The sequence below is a fragment of the Mus musculus genome, chromosome 10 (genome assembly GCF_000001635.26).
Source record: "Mus musculus strain C57BL/6J chromosome 10, GRCm38.p6 C57BL/6J".
NCBI lineage: Eukaryota > Metazoa > Chordata > Mammalia > Rodentia > Muridae > Mus > Mus musculus.
The window spans coordinates 52,767,523-52,782,718 of NC_000076.6; the positions used below are offsets into that span (position 1 = coordinate 52,767,523).

The window sequence follows — 15,196 nt, forward strand, 5'->3', positions numbered from 1 at the left end:
CATATTGCTAATAGTGCACTCATCAATTCCCTTCTACCAGAGGCCAGAGGGTTGGGGCCTCCATTTCTTTCTTGATCCCTGGATAGCTTTATGTTTATGGGTGTGTGTAATATGGAGCCATCTGCCTTGTGCAATTGTCCAAAGCCGCATATGTAGGATTGCAGTGTCCAGCATGGGCCAATGTATGTTGTATTCTTAACAATTGAAACAATATATGAGATGAAGCTTCAAAAGCCCACAAGGCTAAACTTCCTTACCAAGGTTCAGGTACTCACATGTGCTAGAGAGTTTCCAAGGCCCCAGCTGGAGACATGTGACCCTAAGTAGACAATCAGACAAACATGGGAAATGGAGGGGACTACAGATACCCATGGCTGTCCCAAGATCCTAATCATTTCCATCTTTGATGCATAATGACTTTATAGAAGTAGAAGAATTTGGGTGAGCATCCAGTTCCAGCATTGTATGTCTTGCGATGCCCAACTCACTGATTGTGAATGGCAGTGGAAGCCACCATAATATTCAGAAATGCAATGTGATTTTTAAAAGGGCTAAAATTGAACAGAAATTAGTTTATATTTTCCTCCATTTATTTGTTGGACAATTGTTTGTATTCCTTATGCCTGGGCATGGTGTTCATTGTTGGGTGAATAGTTTCTAGCTATTGGAGTAGTGAAATCTGTGTCTCTAAGGGAGTAGAATTTGAACAAAGAGAGATACATAATTGAAAAACTACAGAATATAGCATAGGAAAGGCTGGCTAGAAATACACACAGTATATAAAGGGACCTAAGAGTAGTTATGCAAGTTTTCATTCCCACCCCAATGGCGGAGTGTTCTCTTTGGTCTACATCCCTTACAGCATGTTCTGTTACTTGAGTTTTTGTTGTTGTTGTTTGTTTGTTTTGTTTTGTTCTGTTTTTTGTTTGTTTTGTTTTTATCTTGGCCATTCTGACAGGTATAAGGTGAATGTCAGAAAAGTTTTGATTTGCATTTTCCTGCTGACTCAGGATGTTAAACATTTCTTTAATTGTTCTTGGGCTGTTAGAGATTTCTCTGTTTAGGATTCTAGATTTAGATCTGTACCCCCCTTTGCATGTGGGCTCCCATGCTCCCATGTGAAGGTCAGAGGACAATTTTGTGAGTCATTTCTCTTCTGCTGCTTTTATAGGTGTTCTGAGGATAGAACTTACATCACAAAGTTTGAGAGACAAATGCCATTACCCACTGAGCCTCTTGCTAGCACAAGTTGCATTTATTCATTTATTAAAGATTACAACAATACTTAAATACTTAAGTTATCTCACAGCAGCAGAAAACCCTGGCTTGGATCATTGGCTTGAATTTTGGAAACAAAGCTCAGGATATGGGATGGGACAGTTCTGGCCTATGAGAAAAGCACGTAACGTAATTGAAGGCCAAGTCAGGGGAAAGGACGGCTCAGTAGCTGAGCCTCTGTCTTGGGCTGCCATAAAATGAGACAGGAAATGGGATGAAAGGTCATGGCTAGCGCAGGAAGATGCAGTTGTTGAGGTTGGGTACTCTGAACTGGAGAGCAGAGTTAAGGTGGTGCTGGAGATGTAGATAAAGTCATTATCAAACATTGGGGTTGGTTAAACCTGTGGGACTTGAGGAAACCACCCAGGGAGTAAGAGTTGTGGGGCTGAGAGTAGCTTCTGGAGCATTTAAGATGGGGAAGGGAAAGAAGAGTCAGAGAGAAGGAATGAGAGAGGGGAAGAGGAGGGAGAGGGAAAGGGGAAGGAGAGGGGAAGAGGAGGGAGAGGAAGAGGGAGATTTTGCAAGGCCTCTGGGATGGGAGAGCTTCTGCTTGGGTGGCGATGGTACTTGAGGGAGAAGGTGAGAAGGGCTGAGAATCTCCTGAGAGATACCAATTAGCTTTTCAGCTCTCATTAGAACGCTGGTACCTACTCATTTAGATGTCTCTCCACAGCCCTACTTCCAGGTATTACTGAGCCATCCAGGCTATTCACTTTACTTAGGAGTGATGAATATAGGCTATATAACTGATAACAGTCAGGATTTATTTTTAGAGTCTGCATTCAGCATTGGAAAAACTACTATAGTCTGAATACTTATCCTTATACCCACACATAAATGTAGCTCTAACCTTTCATCAAAGTAGCTTCATTTGGAACAGACAGAGACGGCCACAGAGATCCACAACTGCTAAAAATTTAGAGAATAAGTAAACAAAGAATGGCTGGCCCTAATTCATACCTCCACGATACAACTCCGACACCTAAAGCTTGGAGAGCATTGTACAAAATTGAGAGGATAGTATGCTTGAGATGATTAGAATACCTGGTGCTAGCTAGTGTCTTTTATATATGACAGGGAAGCTGCCCCATGAAATTTCAACAACATGGCTGCTTGAACAAGCCCGCACAATGATAGTACAAGCTGTCATACCACCACAGATAGGAGGAAATTCACAAGGCCCTACCCCTAAGTGAAGAACTTTAGGCAATCAATGGCTGCTAAGAAGAGATTCATCTTCTTCTCCAGGGATGTTGAGCCCCCTGATAGATTACCCAATATCAGTGGTCCCCTCTAAACACATGTATATAACAATAATGTGTGTGTGTGTGTGTGTGTGTGTGTGTGAGAGAGAGAGAGAGAGAGAGAGAGAGAGAGAGTATTACAGAAGAGGTCATGAACTTGAGAAGGAGTTATAGGGAACATAAAAGGAATTGGAAGTAAAGACGAAGGGGTGGGAATAATATTAATACAATACTTAACTATAAAATTCTCAAAACAATAAAAATTTAAATTCTGAAAAGTATAAAAGCATGAGGAACAATTTTGGGAACTAACATCCACATTGTCCCTATATTATACCTGCCTTTAGAGTGGTTATCTGCATTATTTTCACATTACCCTTCGCAGTGTTTTGCTCTGTTGCCTCATGGATGCTAAGGATACAGATTAGAGTTGGACATACTAGTCATGACGTCATCTCCACTTTCAGGACTGCAGCTCCATGATCTTAAGGTAGTAATAAAATACCAGGTTCATGTTTAAGCAATGATCAATTACAATCTCCTAATCTGTCCCTGTAGAACTTATATTAAAATGTTTATTAATTCAAATTTTCTACTTTTTTTTCTCTAAATACCTTATCCCATTTAGAACTCTTTTCATACCGATGTGATTCATCTCCTTAGACAAATCATTTATAGGAAAGGAAGTAATTTTGACTCTGCTGGGCGGTTTGCTGTCAGACTTTTTATTAACTCTCTTTTCTAGAATGACAAATATCGCTGAGAGTTACTGAAATGCAAAAGAAGTGTAGGAAAGGAGACCAATGAGTCAGTATTTAATCAGGATTTGGGTTAACTTTGAAACCCTCATTTTCAAAAGAACCAGCAACTTCTATGATTTCTGAGAGCATGGCTCTTCTTCCACAGGTAAATGGATCTTTGTTGAAGCTCACATTTCATCATGGACTCCTCTATGGCTTCAAGGTGCTTCCAATTTGTAAAACTGCAAATCTTGTCCATGAGAACTTCCCAGAGGGGAGCACTTAACACTTACTTTTATGAGGAACCATACTTGTAAATATGGCTCCAAGAGTAATACTTATGGAGGATGCATGTGGAACTGAGACCTAACACCATCAGGAATTAACCAATCTGATTCAGCAGCTGGGTTACTTTCTATTGCTATGACAAAATATCTGATGGAGAGTGTCTTAAAGGACAGACAATTTGTTTTGGCTTGTGGTTTCAGCCCATGATCACTTTGCTCTTTTGCCACCTCCTCCAGTAAAACAGAGCATCATAGTGAGGGAAAGTATAGTAGGTAGAGTGGCTTGACTAATATCACATTGGTTGAAAGAGAGGGTAGGAGGGAGAGGAAGAGAACTAGAAAAGGAAAGAGTTCCTCAGTGAATACCACAAAGGAAACACTCTCTTCAACTCGGTCATAGCTCCTGATTCTATTACCTCCCAATAGTCCATTAAATGATGAATCCACCATTGGATTAATCTTCAGATGGTACCAGAGCCTTTGTGATCCAGCAAACTACCCAAAGCCTTACCTGTAAACATTGCTACATTGGGGTCAATACTTCAACACATGAGCTTTGTGGGGGACACTTCAGATCCAAACTGTATTGGGGGATACTCCCTTGGAGACACTCCAAATATGCATGTTAACCTTGATACATTGCCAAATTATCTAACCGCTCTCCATTATCAAGCATTATCCATGGATCAATACCTTAATGATGATAGCACTTAAACTTCTTTGTCTCCCCATCTGCCTCCTTTTTCTTGATTCTGTTCATTGATCTGGGTTGGCTTAGACTGGAGACTTTGTTACCAATAAAGAAGAATATAATTTTCTTTTTGCTGTACTTGTATTGACATGGTTGCCACTGTGTTCCCCTAGAACATAGCTGCTATCTGTAGCAGGGTGGTGACAGCTGACTCTGAGACTTGAAACACCAACCCAAGTCATTATTTTATGTGTGTGTGTGTCTTGGAATTCTGTTTGTTATGGATAAAAAATTGTTAGCTTTTAATTGTAGATATAAGATGTGCTTATCCAACATGAAAAAATTATAAATGAATTTTCTCTTACCCCATAAGGTTATCCAGTTCACTGCCCTATAAGATTTAGGAGCTGCTGTAAACCCATCTTATGCTTTTAGAAAAATGAAAGAACTATTTTTTTTCTTGCCCTGAAGAACTCCCAACATTCTCAACTCATTGGTGACTTACAGGAATATGTTTGAAAGTAAGATAGTAAAACCCATTTGTAGATAAGAAATGGTGTTCCAGTCATTTGTCTTTTAAAATTAAAACCCTTGTTGCTCTTTCCTTTCTGTTGTGACTGTTCTGATGCTTCCTTTTTAAATGTTAGATAGCATGGTGCATCTGAAGTCACATCCCCAGCTGCTTTGGGGATTAGACTTCCTGAAGATGGAGGCTATTGTGAAATGAGAGGTCCTCTCTACTCCTGCCTCAGCTCTCTGAAAGGTGTATTTATCACCTCACAGGAATCCACCTTCCAGTTGTTTTTATAATGTCCCTTCAGTGGCAATTTAAACGGTAGGAAAGAAGTAACAAAGCACTCAGTTTAGAAAATGACTTATTCTTGACAGCACTGAAATCCCTTCTGTTCTCAGTTATCATCAGTAGAAATGCTGGATTCTTCTCTGTATTTGCCATAGGACAGGCTCAGTGCCTGTATTTATGTGCCTTGTAAGCCAAGAATCACTTTCACATTTCTAAGTTGTACCAAAAAACAAAAAAACCAAGCAAACAAAAAACCCAAAAACCCCAAACAACAACAAAAACAACAACAAAAACCAAAACAAAACCAAAAATCAAGAGTTGTTTTATGACAGGAAAAAAATTATGAAATTCAAACTTGAGTGCAGAAGTTAAGTATTAGTGGACTGTAGCCATACCTGCTTGTTTCCATATTACCTGTGGCTGCTCTTAAGTTGAGTGGAGTATTTTCTGCAGAACCTACGATATTTACTCTCTGGTCTTGCCAGCTTTATCTCTAATGAATGCTTTAGGGATGTTAGTGTATGTAATCCTCTGCACAGCACCACGGTGTGTGTGTGCAGTCATTGGTCTCTGCTTACTGATGACAGAGACATGGCTTAGGAAGGAGATGACCTGACTAGGTTGAAAGGCATGGGGATGACAGAATTGAAAAGTAGCCAATATCTATGCAAGCACCAGGCCCTTTGCCACAGCTCAATTGCACTTCCCTTTGACTGTCAGCTTTATTGATCCTCCCAATCTTCACTAGCACATTATATTATTGTACAGGAAAGGTGAGCTTAATTTGGGTTAAAATTCCATTGACCATTCTCTTATTGTTGATTTAATAGGTTGCCAAACTATGTATTTGATTGAGCCTTTTGTACCAGAATCTAGTAAACTGTTAATTTAGCAGTTAATTTAGCCCTAGGCTGTATGTAAGAATAAGAACATAGTGGTATAACCATCTCCTTGTCATTATTTTGCCAGTGGATCAATGATGAATGTTCTAGAGTAAATGCTAAAAAACATAGCTTGTTAAATACAGGCTGGAACTTAAAAGAGAAGTCTTCTTGCTGGAGAATAATATCACAAATGGACAAGTGTTTTGAGTTTAGTGCCTGTATGTGATGATTAATCACAGATGTCTACTTGATGAAATCTAGAATATTCTGGGAGGTGGGCTTCCAGTCATACCTATAGAAGATTATCTTGGTTAGGATAACTGAAGTGAGAAGACCTGCTGATTGTGGGTGGTACCACTTACTGGCTGCCCACTGTGGGTGGTACCATTCCCTATCTTCCCATTATGGGTAGTACCATTCCCTGGGCTTAGGCCCTGGACTATATAAAATGGAGAAAGTGAGCTATGCATAAGCATTTGATTCTGTATGCTTCCTGGCAGATGTAATGGGACTGTTGAATTTCCTGCTGTTGTAAATTCCCTGCATTAATAGACCATATTGGAGCTGTACGTTAAGCAAGCAAACATCAAGCAAAAACCTAATCAGTCGTTTCTTCTTTAAGTTGCTTTTATTGGTGGATTTTAGTCACAGAAACAAGAAAAGTAACCAAGACTCTGAAACTTGAGCTTTTTAATTTGAACAGCAATTAAAATAATTTAGGTTCTTTTATCTTTCATGCTAATATTCAGTTAAAAGCAAACATTAGATAACACATGATTCATATGTAGTTGACACATATGATAAAATGCTTGAGAAAAACTATCCAGATTTATAATTTACCTTGTATGCAGAGTTGTCACATTTCAAAAGTCATTGCACCATGCACTTCAAGTGCAACATCTGCAGATGTTCATTAAACATCAAAAAAGAACATCTGAGACCATTCAATACCTGTAGTTAACTTGTGTAACTGTCTCTATATGCATCTGTTAAGTCATATGCTCCCTCTGTTATTAAAGCACCGTCTAAGGCTCTGGAAGTGGCTCAGTCTATAAAGCACGAGCTGTATAAGTATGTGGATGTTTGATCCGAGGCAGCCATTGTAAGAATCGTGCCTTCTGCAGTGTGCTTATAATCCTGGCACTGAGGAGGCAGAGACAAGAAGATCCTGGAACTCACTGGACAGCTAGTCTAACAGAATTGTTGAGTTCCTGGCTTAGTGTGAGACCTTCTTTCAAAAAATAAGATGGACGAAGACACCTGACATCAACCTGAGGTGTCTGCAGGTATATGCATATGTGTGTGCATGTATGCACGTTACTATGCTCAACATACTCTTCTAAGGAACTATAATGGTTCCTCTCTACAACACTATTTTTTTTATTATTCTTTTTACATACATTCATGTCGTCTTTTCAACTAGTGAAGAAAACATATTTTTTTTTCAACTTTTTTTCTCCCTTAATGTAATTTTACATTTGTGGAAAAGAAGCTGGAGAGTGAGCAGGGCCTTCTAGGAGGAAAAAATAAGGGTACCACAGGCAGACAGAGGTTAAAGTGGGTGTCACTAGTAACTTTTATCCCAGTTGGAAGGCTCTGGAAGTCTGTCAAGCTCAGTGCCGGAGGGCTGGAATGAGAGCTTGTGGTGTGTGTCTGTGGCAGGGGTGGAGATGTGAGCATGTGTGCATGAGTGTGTGTGTGTTTTCACCTATCATCGCTGTGTGAGGTGAGGAGCCTTAGTCTCCTCAACTATGGAAAAAGAAACTGAAGCACAGTCTATGTAGCTTGAGGAGGCAGATGAGATGTGAACCCCAGTGTTCAGGTCCAAGCTGGCACCAGGTGGGACAAAGAGGAAAGGAACTCAGAAGGGAGACCTGGAAGACCAAACCGACTGAGGTGGAGGAACACTTAAGAGAGCTGTGTGGCTCAAGCCTGGCAGTACTTAGGTTGGACACCTTAATGTTAGGTGTCCCTTATTTGTAAGTACATGAAAATTAGCATTATCTTGAATGAAGATGGAAAATTTTGTGTTGTAAATAGAGGTGTGATCCTCAGGGAACCTCATGGAATCCATTGGCATTGGAGGGATGGGGTATTACAAAGGAAAGGGAGGGTATGGTCAAGTTTGGAAGATGGCAGCTATGTATGGTCTCTCTCCACTCAGTTTGTCTCTTAGTTCATATTCTTTGTTGGGTCTGCTTTCAGCTTGATTCTGCAAAGTTGCTCTTTCTCTTTCTCTATTCGAACATTGGAACATGGCCTTTCCACTGCTTACTGGAGGCCAAGCAGTATCGCAGTTCCTGGTCCTGGCAGTGAGACTCTGGTTGGCTTAGTTTTGATCAGGTGGCCAGCAAGAGCCAATCAGTTCTGGACCAGCATATATGTCCTAGCATTTAACTATGCTACCAGAGCCTGTGATGATGGAAAGAGAAGTCATGAAAAAAATGAAGCAGCAGGCTTCGGACAGTCTGAATGGGATTACATAACCCCAATGGCCACATGCAACCCAAAGAGAAAAATGTACTTTGCTTGCTAGCTTTACTTTTCTTGCTTAACTCAGAAAGATCTTATGGAGATTGTAGGTGTTTTCGTTGTTGTTGTTGTTATTGTTGTTGTTGTTGTTGGTTTGTTTTTCAAGACGGGACCTTGCTATGTATGAGTGTGTGTGTGTTTTCACCTATGTATGTAGTCTTCGTTATCCTGGTACTCCTTATGTAGACCAGGCTGGACTCAAACTCATGTAGCTCTGCCTGCCTTTGCTTCCCAAGTGCTGGGACTTAATGGCGTGAGCCACCACACCTGGCAAGATGGTAGTTTTTAATTTGTTTCATCTGTTTGTAGATACTAGTATCACCTGGCATGCTGGGAGGTTTGAAAAGCTGGCTGCTGACTGGCCTGTTCCCAAAACCTGTTCAGATCACAGCTGCCTTTGGGTACCTGAGAGCAGTTACCTCTGCATGATTGACTCCAAACCCGTTTGTCATGTTTGGCCTTCAATTTTAGAATTTCAATTCAATTTTGTTATCTTTTCATCCTGGACCTGTTGGGTAACTGGAGAAAAGCCTGCTTATCAAAGCAATGTTTGATCTAGTTTTCATTTTGCACAGGAATGTAATTTTAGGGTATGCTGAATCCCTATAAATCTGAATTTATTTTATGGTGAAGGGGTTAAATGGAAATTAGATGGTAATTTCTCAACTTACAAATGATTTGCCCTTTTACTAATTAAGACACTAAAAGATTCAAAGAACCATGTTTAAGGTTCGGTATTCAAACAGTGGGAGCAACACAGTTTTTTCCTTTATGTTGAATTGACATTGTCTTTTCAGTGAGTGGGAATATATGTGTCACAATCACAAGTTACAGGCAGGATAAAGTAGATCAACAAATAATAATAAACACTAATGACCTTTGATAGGTTTAAGAAAAGGAAGCAAAGAGATGGGACAGAATTTCTAACTTGATTTTGTCACAGGCTGTCATAGAAACTTCACAGTCATTGGTCTGACAAATGACTATAGGGCTTTTTCTATTTTGCAAGCTCTTTTGTGCACTTCCTTCTTTCCTTTCTCTCTCTCTCCCCCTCCTTCCCTTCCTCTCTCTTTTCCTCCCTCCATTTCTCTGTCTCTTTCTTTCTTTGTTCTTAATAGCTGGGCTAAGTGCAATTTAGTGTATCATCATGACAGGGAACTACCTACATTTAGACTTTTCTTTCTGTCCAAATATCGAATCCAATGGAAAGCCTAACAGCTTTAGTTTCTCATGGTTTAAAATTGGAGCTGAGATGAAAGGATGGACCATCTACAGACTGCCACACCCAGGGATCCATCCCATAATCAGCCTCCAAACGCAGACACCATTGCATACACCAGCAAGATTTTTGCTGAAAAGACCCTGATATAGCTGTTTCTTGTGAGGCTATGCAGGGGCCTGGCAAACACAGAAGTGGGCTGTTGGATGGAACACAGGGCCCCCAATGGAGGATCTAGAGAAAGTACCCAAGGAGCTAAAGGGGTCTGCAATCCTATTGGTGGAACAACAATATGAACTAACCAGTACCCCCACAGCTCGTGTCTCGAGCTGAGCTGCATATGCAGCAGAAGATGGCCTAGTTGGTCATCATTGGGAAGAGAGGCCCCTTGGTCTTGCAAACTTTATATGCCTCAGTACAGGGGAACACCAGGGCCAAGTCAGTGGGAGTGGGTGGGTAGAGGAGTGGGGGGGAGGGATGGGGAACTTTGGGGATAGCATTGGAAATGTAAAATAAGAAAATACTTAATTTAAAAAAAAAGATGTAAGAATTGACATTTAGTGAATACTCATGATATTATCCTAATAAAATGTTTACATAAAAAAATTTGCCTACTTTCTGCCTTAGTGGTATCTGAGTCATTGAAAAGTTACAAACACAATTTGTATAACTTCACCTGTATATACATACATGTACACACACAAACAAATGGCATACACATACACTAATACATATTATGTATAGTTTTAGGTAAATATAAAATACAATTCTCTAAGGCTAAGAAAAAACCTTTAGTGTTATTTATGACTCCTCCATCTGTCTCCTTCTGTGAGGTTCTTCCTCATACCTTTCCTATTAAATTCTCCCTGTTTTCCCATTTTCCCCTTCATATTGCTTGTCCCACTTGCTGTTCCCTCTCCGAAGCTCCTGCCCCCACTTCTTTGATCCCTTTTTATTTTCCTTTTCTTTAGGAAATAACTAGATCTATACACTAAGAAACTTCTGCTTTGTTGGAAGCCACTGAGACATATGAGTTGTGTTAAAGTCACATTTAGACTGAGTTTGTACCATATGCTTCGCTTCCCTTCCTCTCCCAGTAAAATGTTGTCTCTGCATCATCTACTGGTAACATTTCTTCTAGGTTATTTGATGACTGAAGGGGTAATTTTAGAATTCATGTATAAGAAAATTAAAATATTCTGTTGTACAAAGTAGAGTAGCTCAGGACAGCCCATTAATTGCTGGCTTCTTAACATTTACATGGCAGTTTGCATTTTGCAGAGAGAGGCACCCCCATCCCACAGCACCCCAGACTCCCAAGGATGCCCATGTGCTTAAGTGTTTAAGTTCTTTGTGCAATATGGTATGGCATTTGCATATACTGATTACATCTGTATACATTTTCTCTTGTACTTTAAGTCACCTCTAGATTACTTATATATCTTGATAATAAACTGGCCTGGTTTGCTACTTAGATCAGGCACTGGACCTCACAAAGATCTGCTTGTCTGTGCCTCCTAGGTACTGGGATTTAAGGCAAATGCCACTAAACTCAGTTTAGCCTGAAGCTTTTGATCTTAACATTTTATTTGTCATATCATAAAATTACCCTGTTGTTGCTATTTAGAAATCTTTGAAGACATTTTCAATGTCAGGACCATTGGCCTGGGTAAAAGTTTCTGAGTAGTTTTAGCTTTATGAACCTAAACATTAGGTACTTGAGACACTTACTGCATATGTCCCTTAATCCATTCTGGGTTTTGTTCGTGTATTTGAATCTCATTGTATGTTTCCTAGTAATATTATCTGGATACTTTTGATAATCTACAAAGGAGTTCATTTTAAAAGGAATAAACCCCCTTTCTCCTTTTTAAAAAAATATTTTTCTTTTGCTTTTTTATTGGTTATTTTATTTATTTACATTTCAAATGTTACACCCTTTCCTGGTTTCATGTCCACAAATCTCAAATATTCTCCTTTTATGTGGTACCTTGTTTAACTTTATACTGATTTGGCTAACAGCAGGATGAAGTTTTCCTTGTTATTCTTGGCCATTTTCTAATTTTAGTTTATATCCATTGAACACTTTTCTCTCATACTTTTAAAAGTTCTATAAGTATCATCTCTCTAGTAAGTAAATAAGTTTCCCCGCCATAGGAAACATTTGCCTCTATTTTTACTTGCCTTTTTCTCCTGTGAGTTCCAGGAACTAAACTTGGATCATTGGACTTGCACATCACTCATGGTCATGAGCTGAGCCATCCTCCTGGTTCCCATGTCCTTCTTTAGTGTTCTGAATCCTATGCATACTGGAATGCAGAAACCAGGTCCAGTGTACTTTGTTATATATCAGCTCCGCTGTTCCCTTTCATTGCATCTGATTCCTCTTCATGTGTCCTCTTCTCCAATTACCACTTGATAACTACAAATCCCAGACTTTGTCTCCTCAGCCTGGCTCATATAAAGATCTTGGTTCTAGACAAATCAAGTTAGGAAATGTCATTGCTTTGTACCCAATATGCCTTTCTGACTAAGAGAAAATGCTGATTTTTGTATATATCAGAAATATTTTTCTATGCAGCTCTATTTTTCTGTGTGAGAAATTTTTAAAAATGGAATGGCTTATGATTGTTTTTTAAATGCTACAAAGATAGTCAGAGTGAAAGATTGTTAAAGTTAGACTGGTGGAGAGAGAAATTCAATTTCTTACTCTGAGATTAATTGATAGTCTTCCCAGCACTCACCAGTTTCTCTGGAGAGTATTTTAGTCCCATTAGCTTCACCCTCTACAGACTCTATGAGAAAGATAGGAATTTTGCAGATGGCATTGGGCCATGCTTCATTTCTGGTCAGATCACACCATAATGATGCCACTTATTCATCCATAAAAGCTTGTGGAAGTGCACGGAACATCTGCACATAATGCAGCCATTCATGCAAAGAAAGCTGAGGACTCTGTTTATCACAAGAGATCTGCAAAGCTCTCTCTTCCTGCTCAGTCAGGCTCAGAAGTTTCAACTGCCCTGGGAGAGAAGTGCCAGCGACCCATTAGCTTGATGAGCCAATCTGCAGAAACATGCTCTCTCTGCCCCCATCCCTGCCCCCATCCCCACCCCTGCCCCTGCATGCCTGGCCTGAGCTGGGACTCAGCCAACATGCATTGAATTCTTCTGGAGCCCCAAACAGTAGTGTCTTCCTTCTGTAACTCTATTCCCAAACCACTGCTTAGACATATGGCTTCCCGTAGTAGTGTTTACTCTTAACCACATGTTCTGCATACGTTTAGCCAAAGCAAATTGGGAACGTTTGTGAGTACAGCAATCTTTCAAATAGATGTTTCAAGAGTACCATTTCAATGAAAAGCTTAACAGTCATTCTCCTTTGCAGCCATCTTAAGTGTTTGTACATGCATCTGGTTAGTAGATCTGCATTGACAGCTGTTGTGAGCTACATCTTATGGATACAGCAGCAAAGGAGAACGAGGCTGTCATATATCCTGACACCTAATTTAAGGACAACAAATGAACAGAGACTTTAAGAGCATTATTATTTTCCTAGAAAAGACTCAGCTTTTATTTGTGTGTGTGTTTGTTTGTTTGTTCATGATTATATCTTAATTTAGATTCTAGCCTCTAAAAAGGTCTAGTATTCCAAACAGGATACTTTTTTATTAATTTAGTTATTCACTTTACTCAATATTAGTCCCCTCCTTCCATTACCTCCTCACCCTGATCCTCTTCCATTTCCCCATTCCCTTTTCTTCTGAGTAGGGGGACCCCCCCAGGTGTCACTGCCTCCCTCTGTCCCTCTGGCTCACCAAGTCACTACAAGACTATGTGGCCTCCCTCTAAAGCCAGACAAGGCGGCCCAGTTAGGAGGACAGGACCCACAGGCAGGCAACAGAGTCAGAGACAGCAGGTACTTTTAACAACTCTGTTTGCCTTTAACTGCTTTCTTGTTCAACTGTTTACTTTCATAGAAACATATTCCAGAATCTACACGTACTATAATAATGGTGATGCCAAAGGCATGGAGTTCTGCCATAGGATGGGCCTTGGAGTGTTAGGTTTTTATCATCATCATAACAACTTCCTACACACTGTGTCTTAAAACAACACACTGATGCTAGTACAGTACTGTAGCACAGCAGTCTGAGAGCTTCTTCCTTTGCACTGGGTTTTATGTGACAGAAATCAAAGTGTTACCTGCTGAAGCTTTTGGGGAGAATCAAGTTCATGGCTCATTCAGGTCCTTGGCAGAATGCAATTCTTTGTAATCACGGGACTAAGCTGTGTATTTTCCCATGCCAGAGGCCTCTCGTCTCTCTTAACAACTGGTGACCACTTGCACACTTCATTTTCTTGCCACTTCCATTCCTCAACCAGGAGCACCACCATCCAAACTTCTGACTTTCAACCCTAGTTCATTTCTGATAGCCAGACGGAAAAAAAATCTTTAAAAAATAGATGTGATTAGGCTCGATCCACGTTGATAATCTAGGATCATCTCCCAGATCAATAACCTTATATATGTCTGCAAATTCCATTTTGCTATGCCAAGTCACGAATAGCATATCTCAGGGATTAGGCTATGAACAGCTTGGAGGTGACCTTTCATTGCATTTGAAGTCCTCACAAGTGTTCTCTATGACTAGTTAAATACTATAACCTAGCTAATGAGTGTATAAGTGCTTGCTCCATCATATAGGCAAAGAAATCAAAGCTAGTACTCACTAGAACATTGCAGCTGTTCACTTGACATTGGGATTAGAACTAAGGCTTTCTCTAAAGCTACCCTGTTTACTTTCTAAACAAACCAAATAGGTAGGAGAGGTGGTACATGCTTATAGTCCCAGTACCCAGAAGGCTGAAACATGAAGATTTGAGTGAGTTAGAGGCTCACTTATAATAAGACCTTGTGCGAGTTCCTTTGTGATTGGGTTACCTTACTCAGGATGATGCCCTCAAAGGTCCATCCATTTGCCTAGGAATTTCATAAATTCATTCTTTTTAATAGCTGAGTAGTACTCCATTGTGTAAATGTACCACATTTTCTGTATCCATTCCTCTGTTGAGGGGCATCTGGGTTCTTTCCAGCTTCTGGCTATTATAAATAAGGCTGCTATGAACATAGTGGAGCATATGTCCTTCTTACCGGTTGGAACATCTTCTGGATATATGCCCAGGAGAGGTATTGCTGGATCCTCTGGTAGTACTATGTCCAATTTTCTGAGTAACCGCCAGACTGATTTCCAGAGTGGTTGTACAAGCTTGCAATCCCACCAACAATGGAGGAGTGTTCCTCTTTCTCCACATCCTCACCAGCATCTGCTGTCACCTGAATTTTTGATCTTAGCCATTCTGACTGGTGTGAGGTGGAATCTCAGGGTTGTTTTGATTTGCATTTCCCTGATGATTAAGGATGTTGAACATTTTTTCAAGTGATTCTCTGCCATTCAGTATTCCTCAGGTGAGAATTCTTTGTTCAGTTCTGAGCCCCATTTTTTAATGGGGCTATTC

General features: G+C 40.1%; 1 protein-coding gene and 1 long non-coding RNA gene across 2 annotated transcripts in view; one reads left to right on the top strand and one right to left on the bottom strand.

The window, feature by feature from the left end:
• Positions 1-15,196, top strand: part of Slc35f1 (solute carrier family 35, member F1) — a 421,122-nt gene that overhangs the window by 77,022 nt on the left and 328,904 nt on the right. The window lies entirely within an intron of this gene.
• Positions 1,233-15,196, bottom strand: part of Gm36123 — a 36,032-nt gene continuing 22,068 nt past the window's right edge. The window contains exon 3 of the long non-coding RNA XR_003948870.1: positions 1,233-12,152. This is a non-coding gene — a long non-coding RNA (predicted gene, 36123). The remainder of the gene's footprint in view (positions 12,153-15,196) is intronic.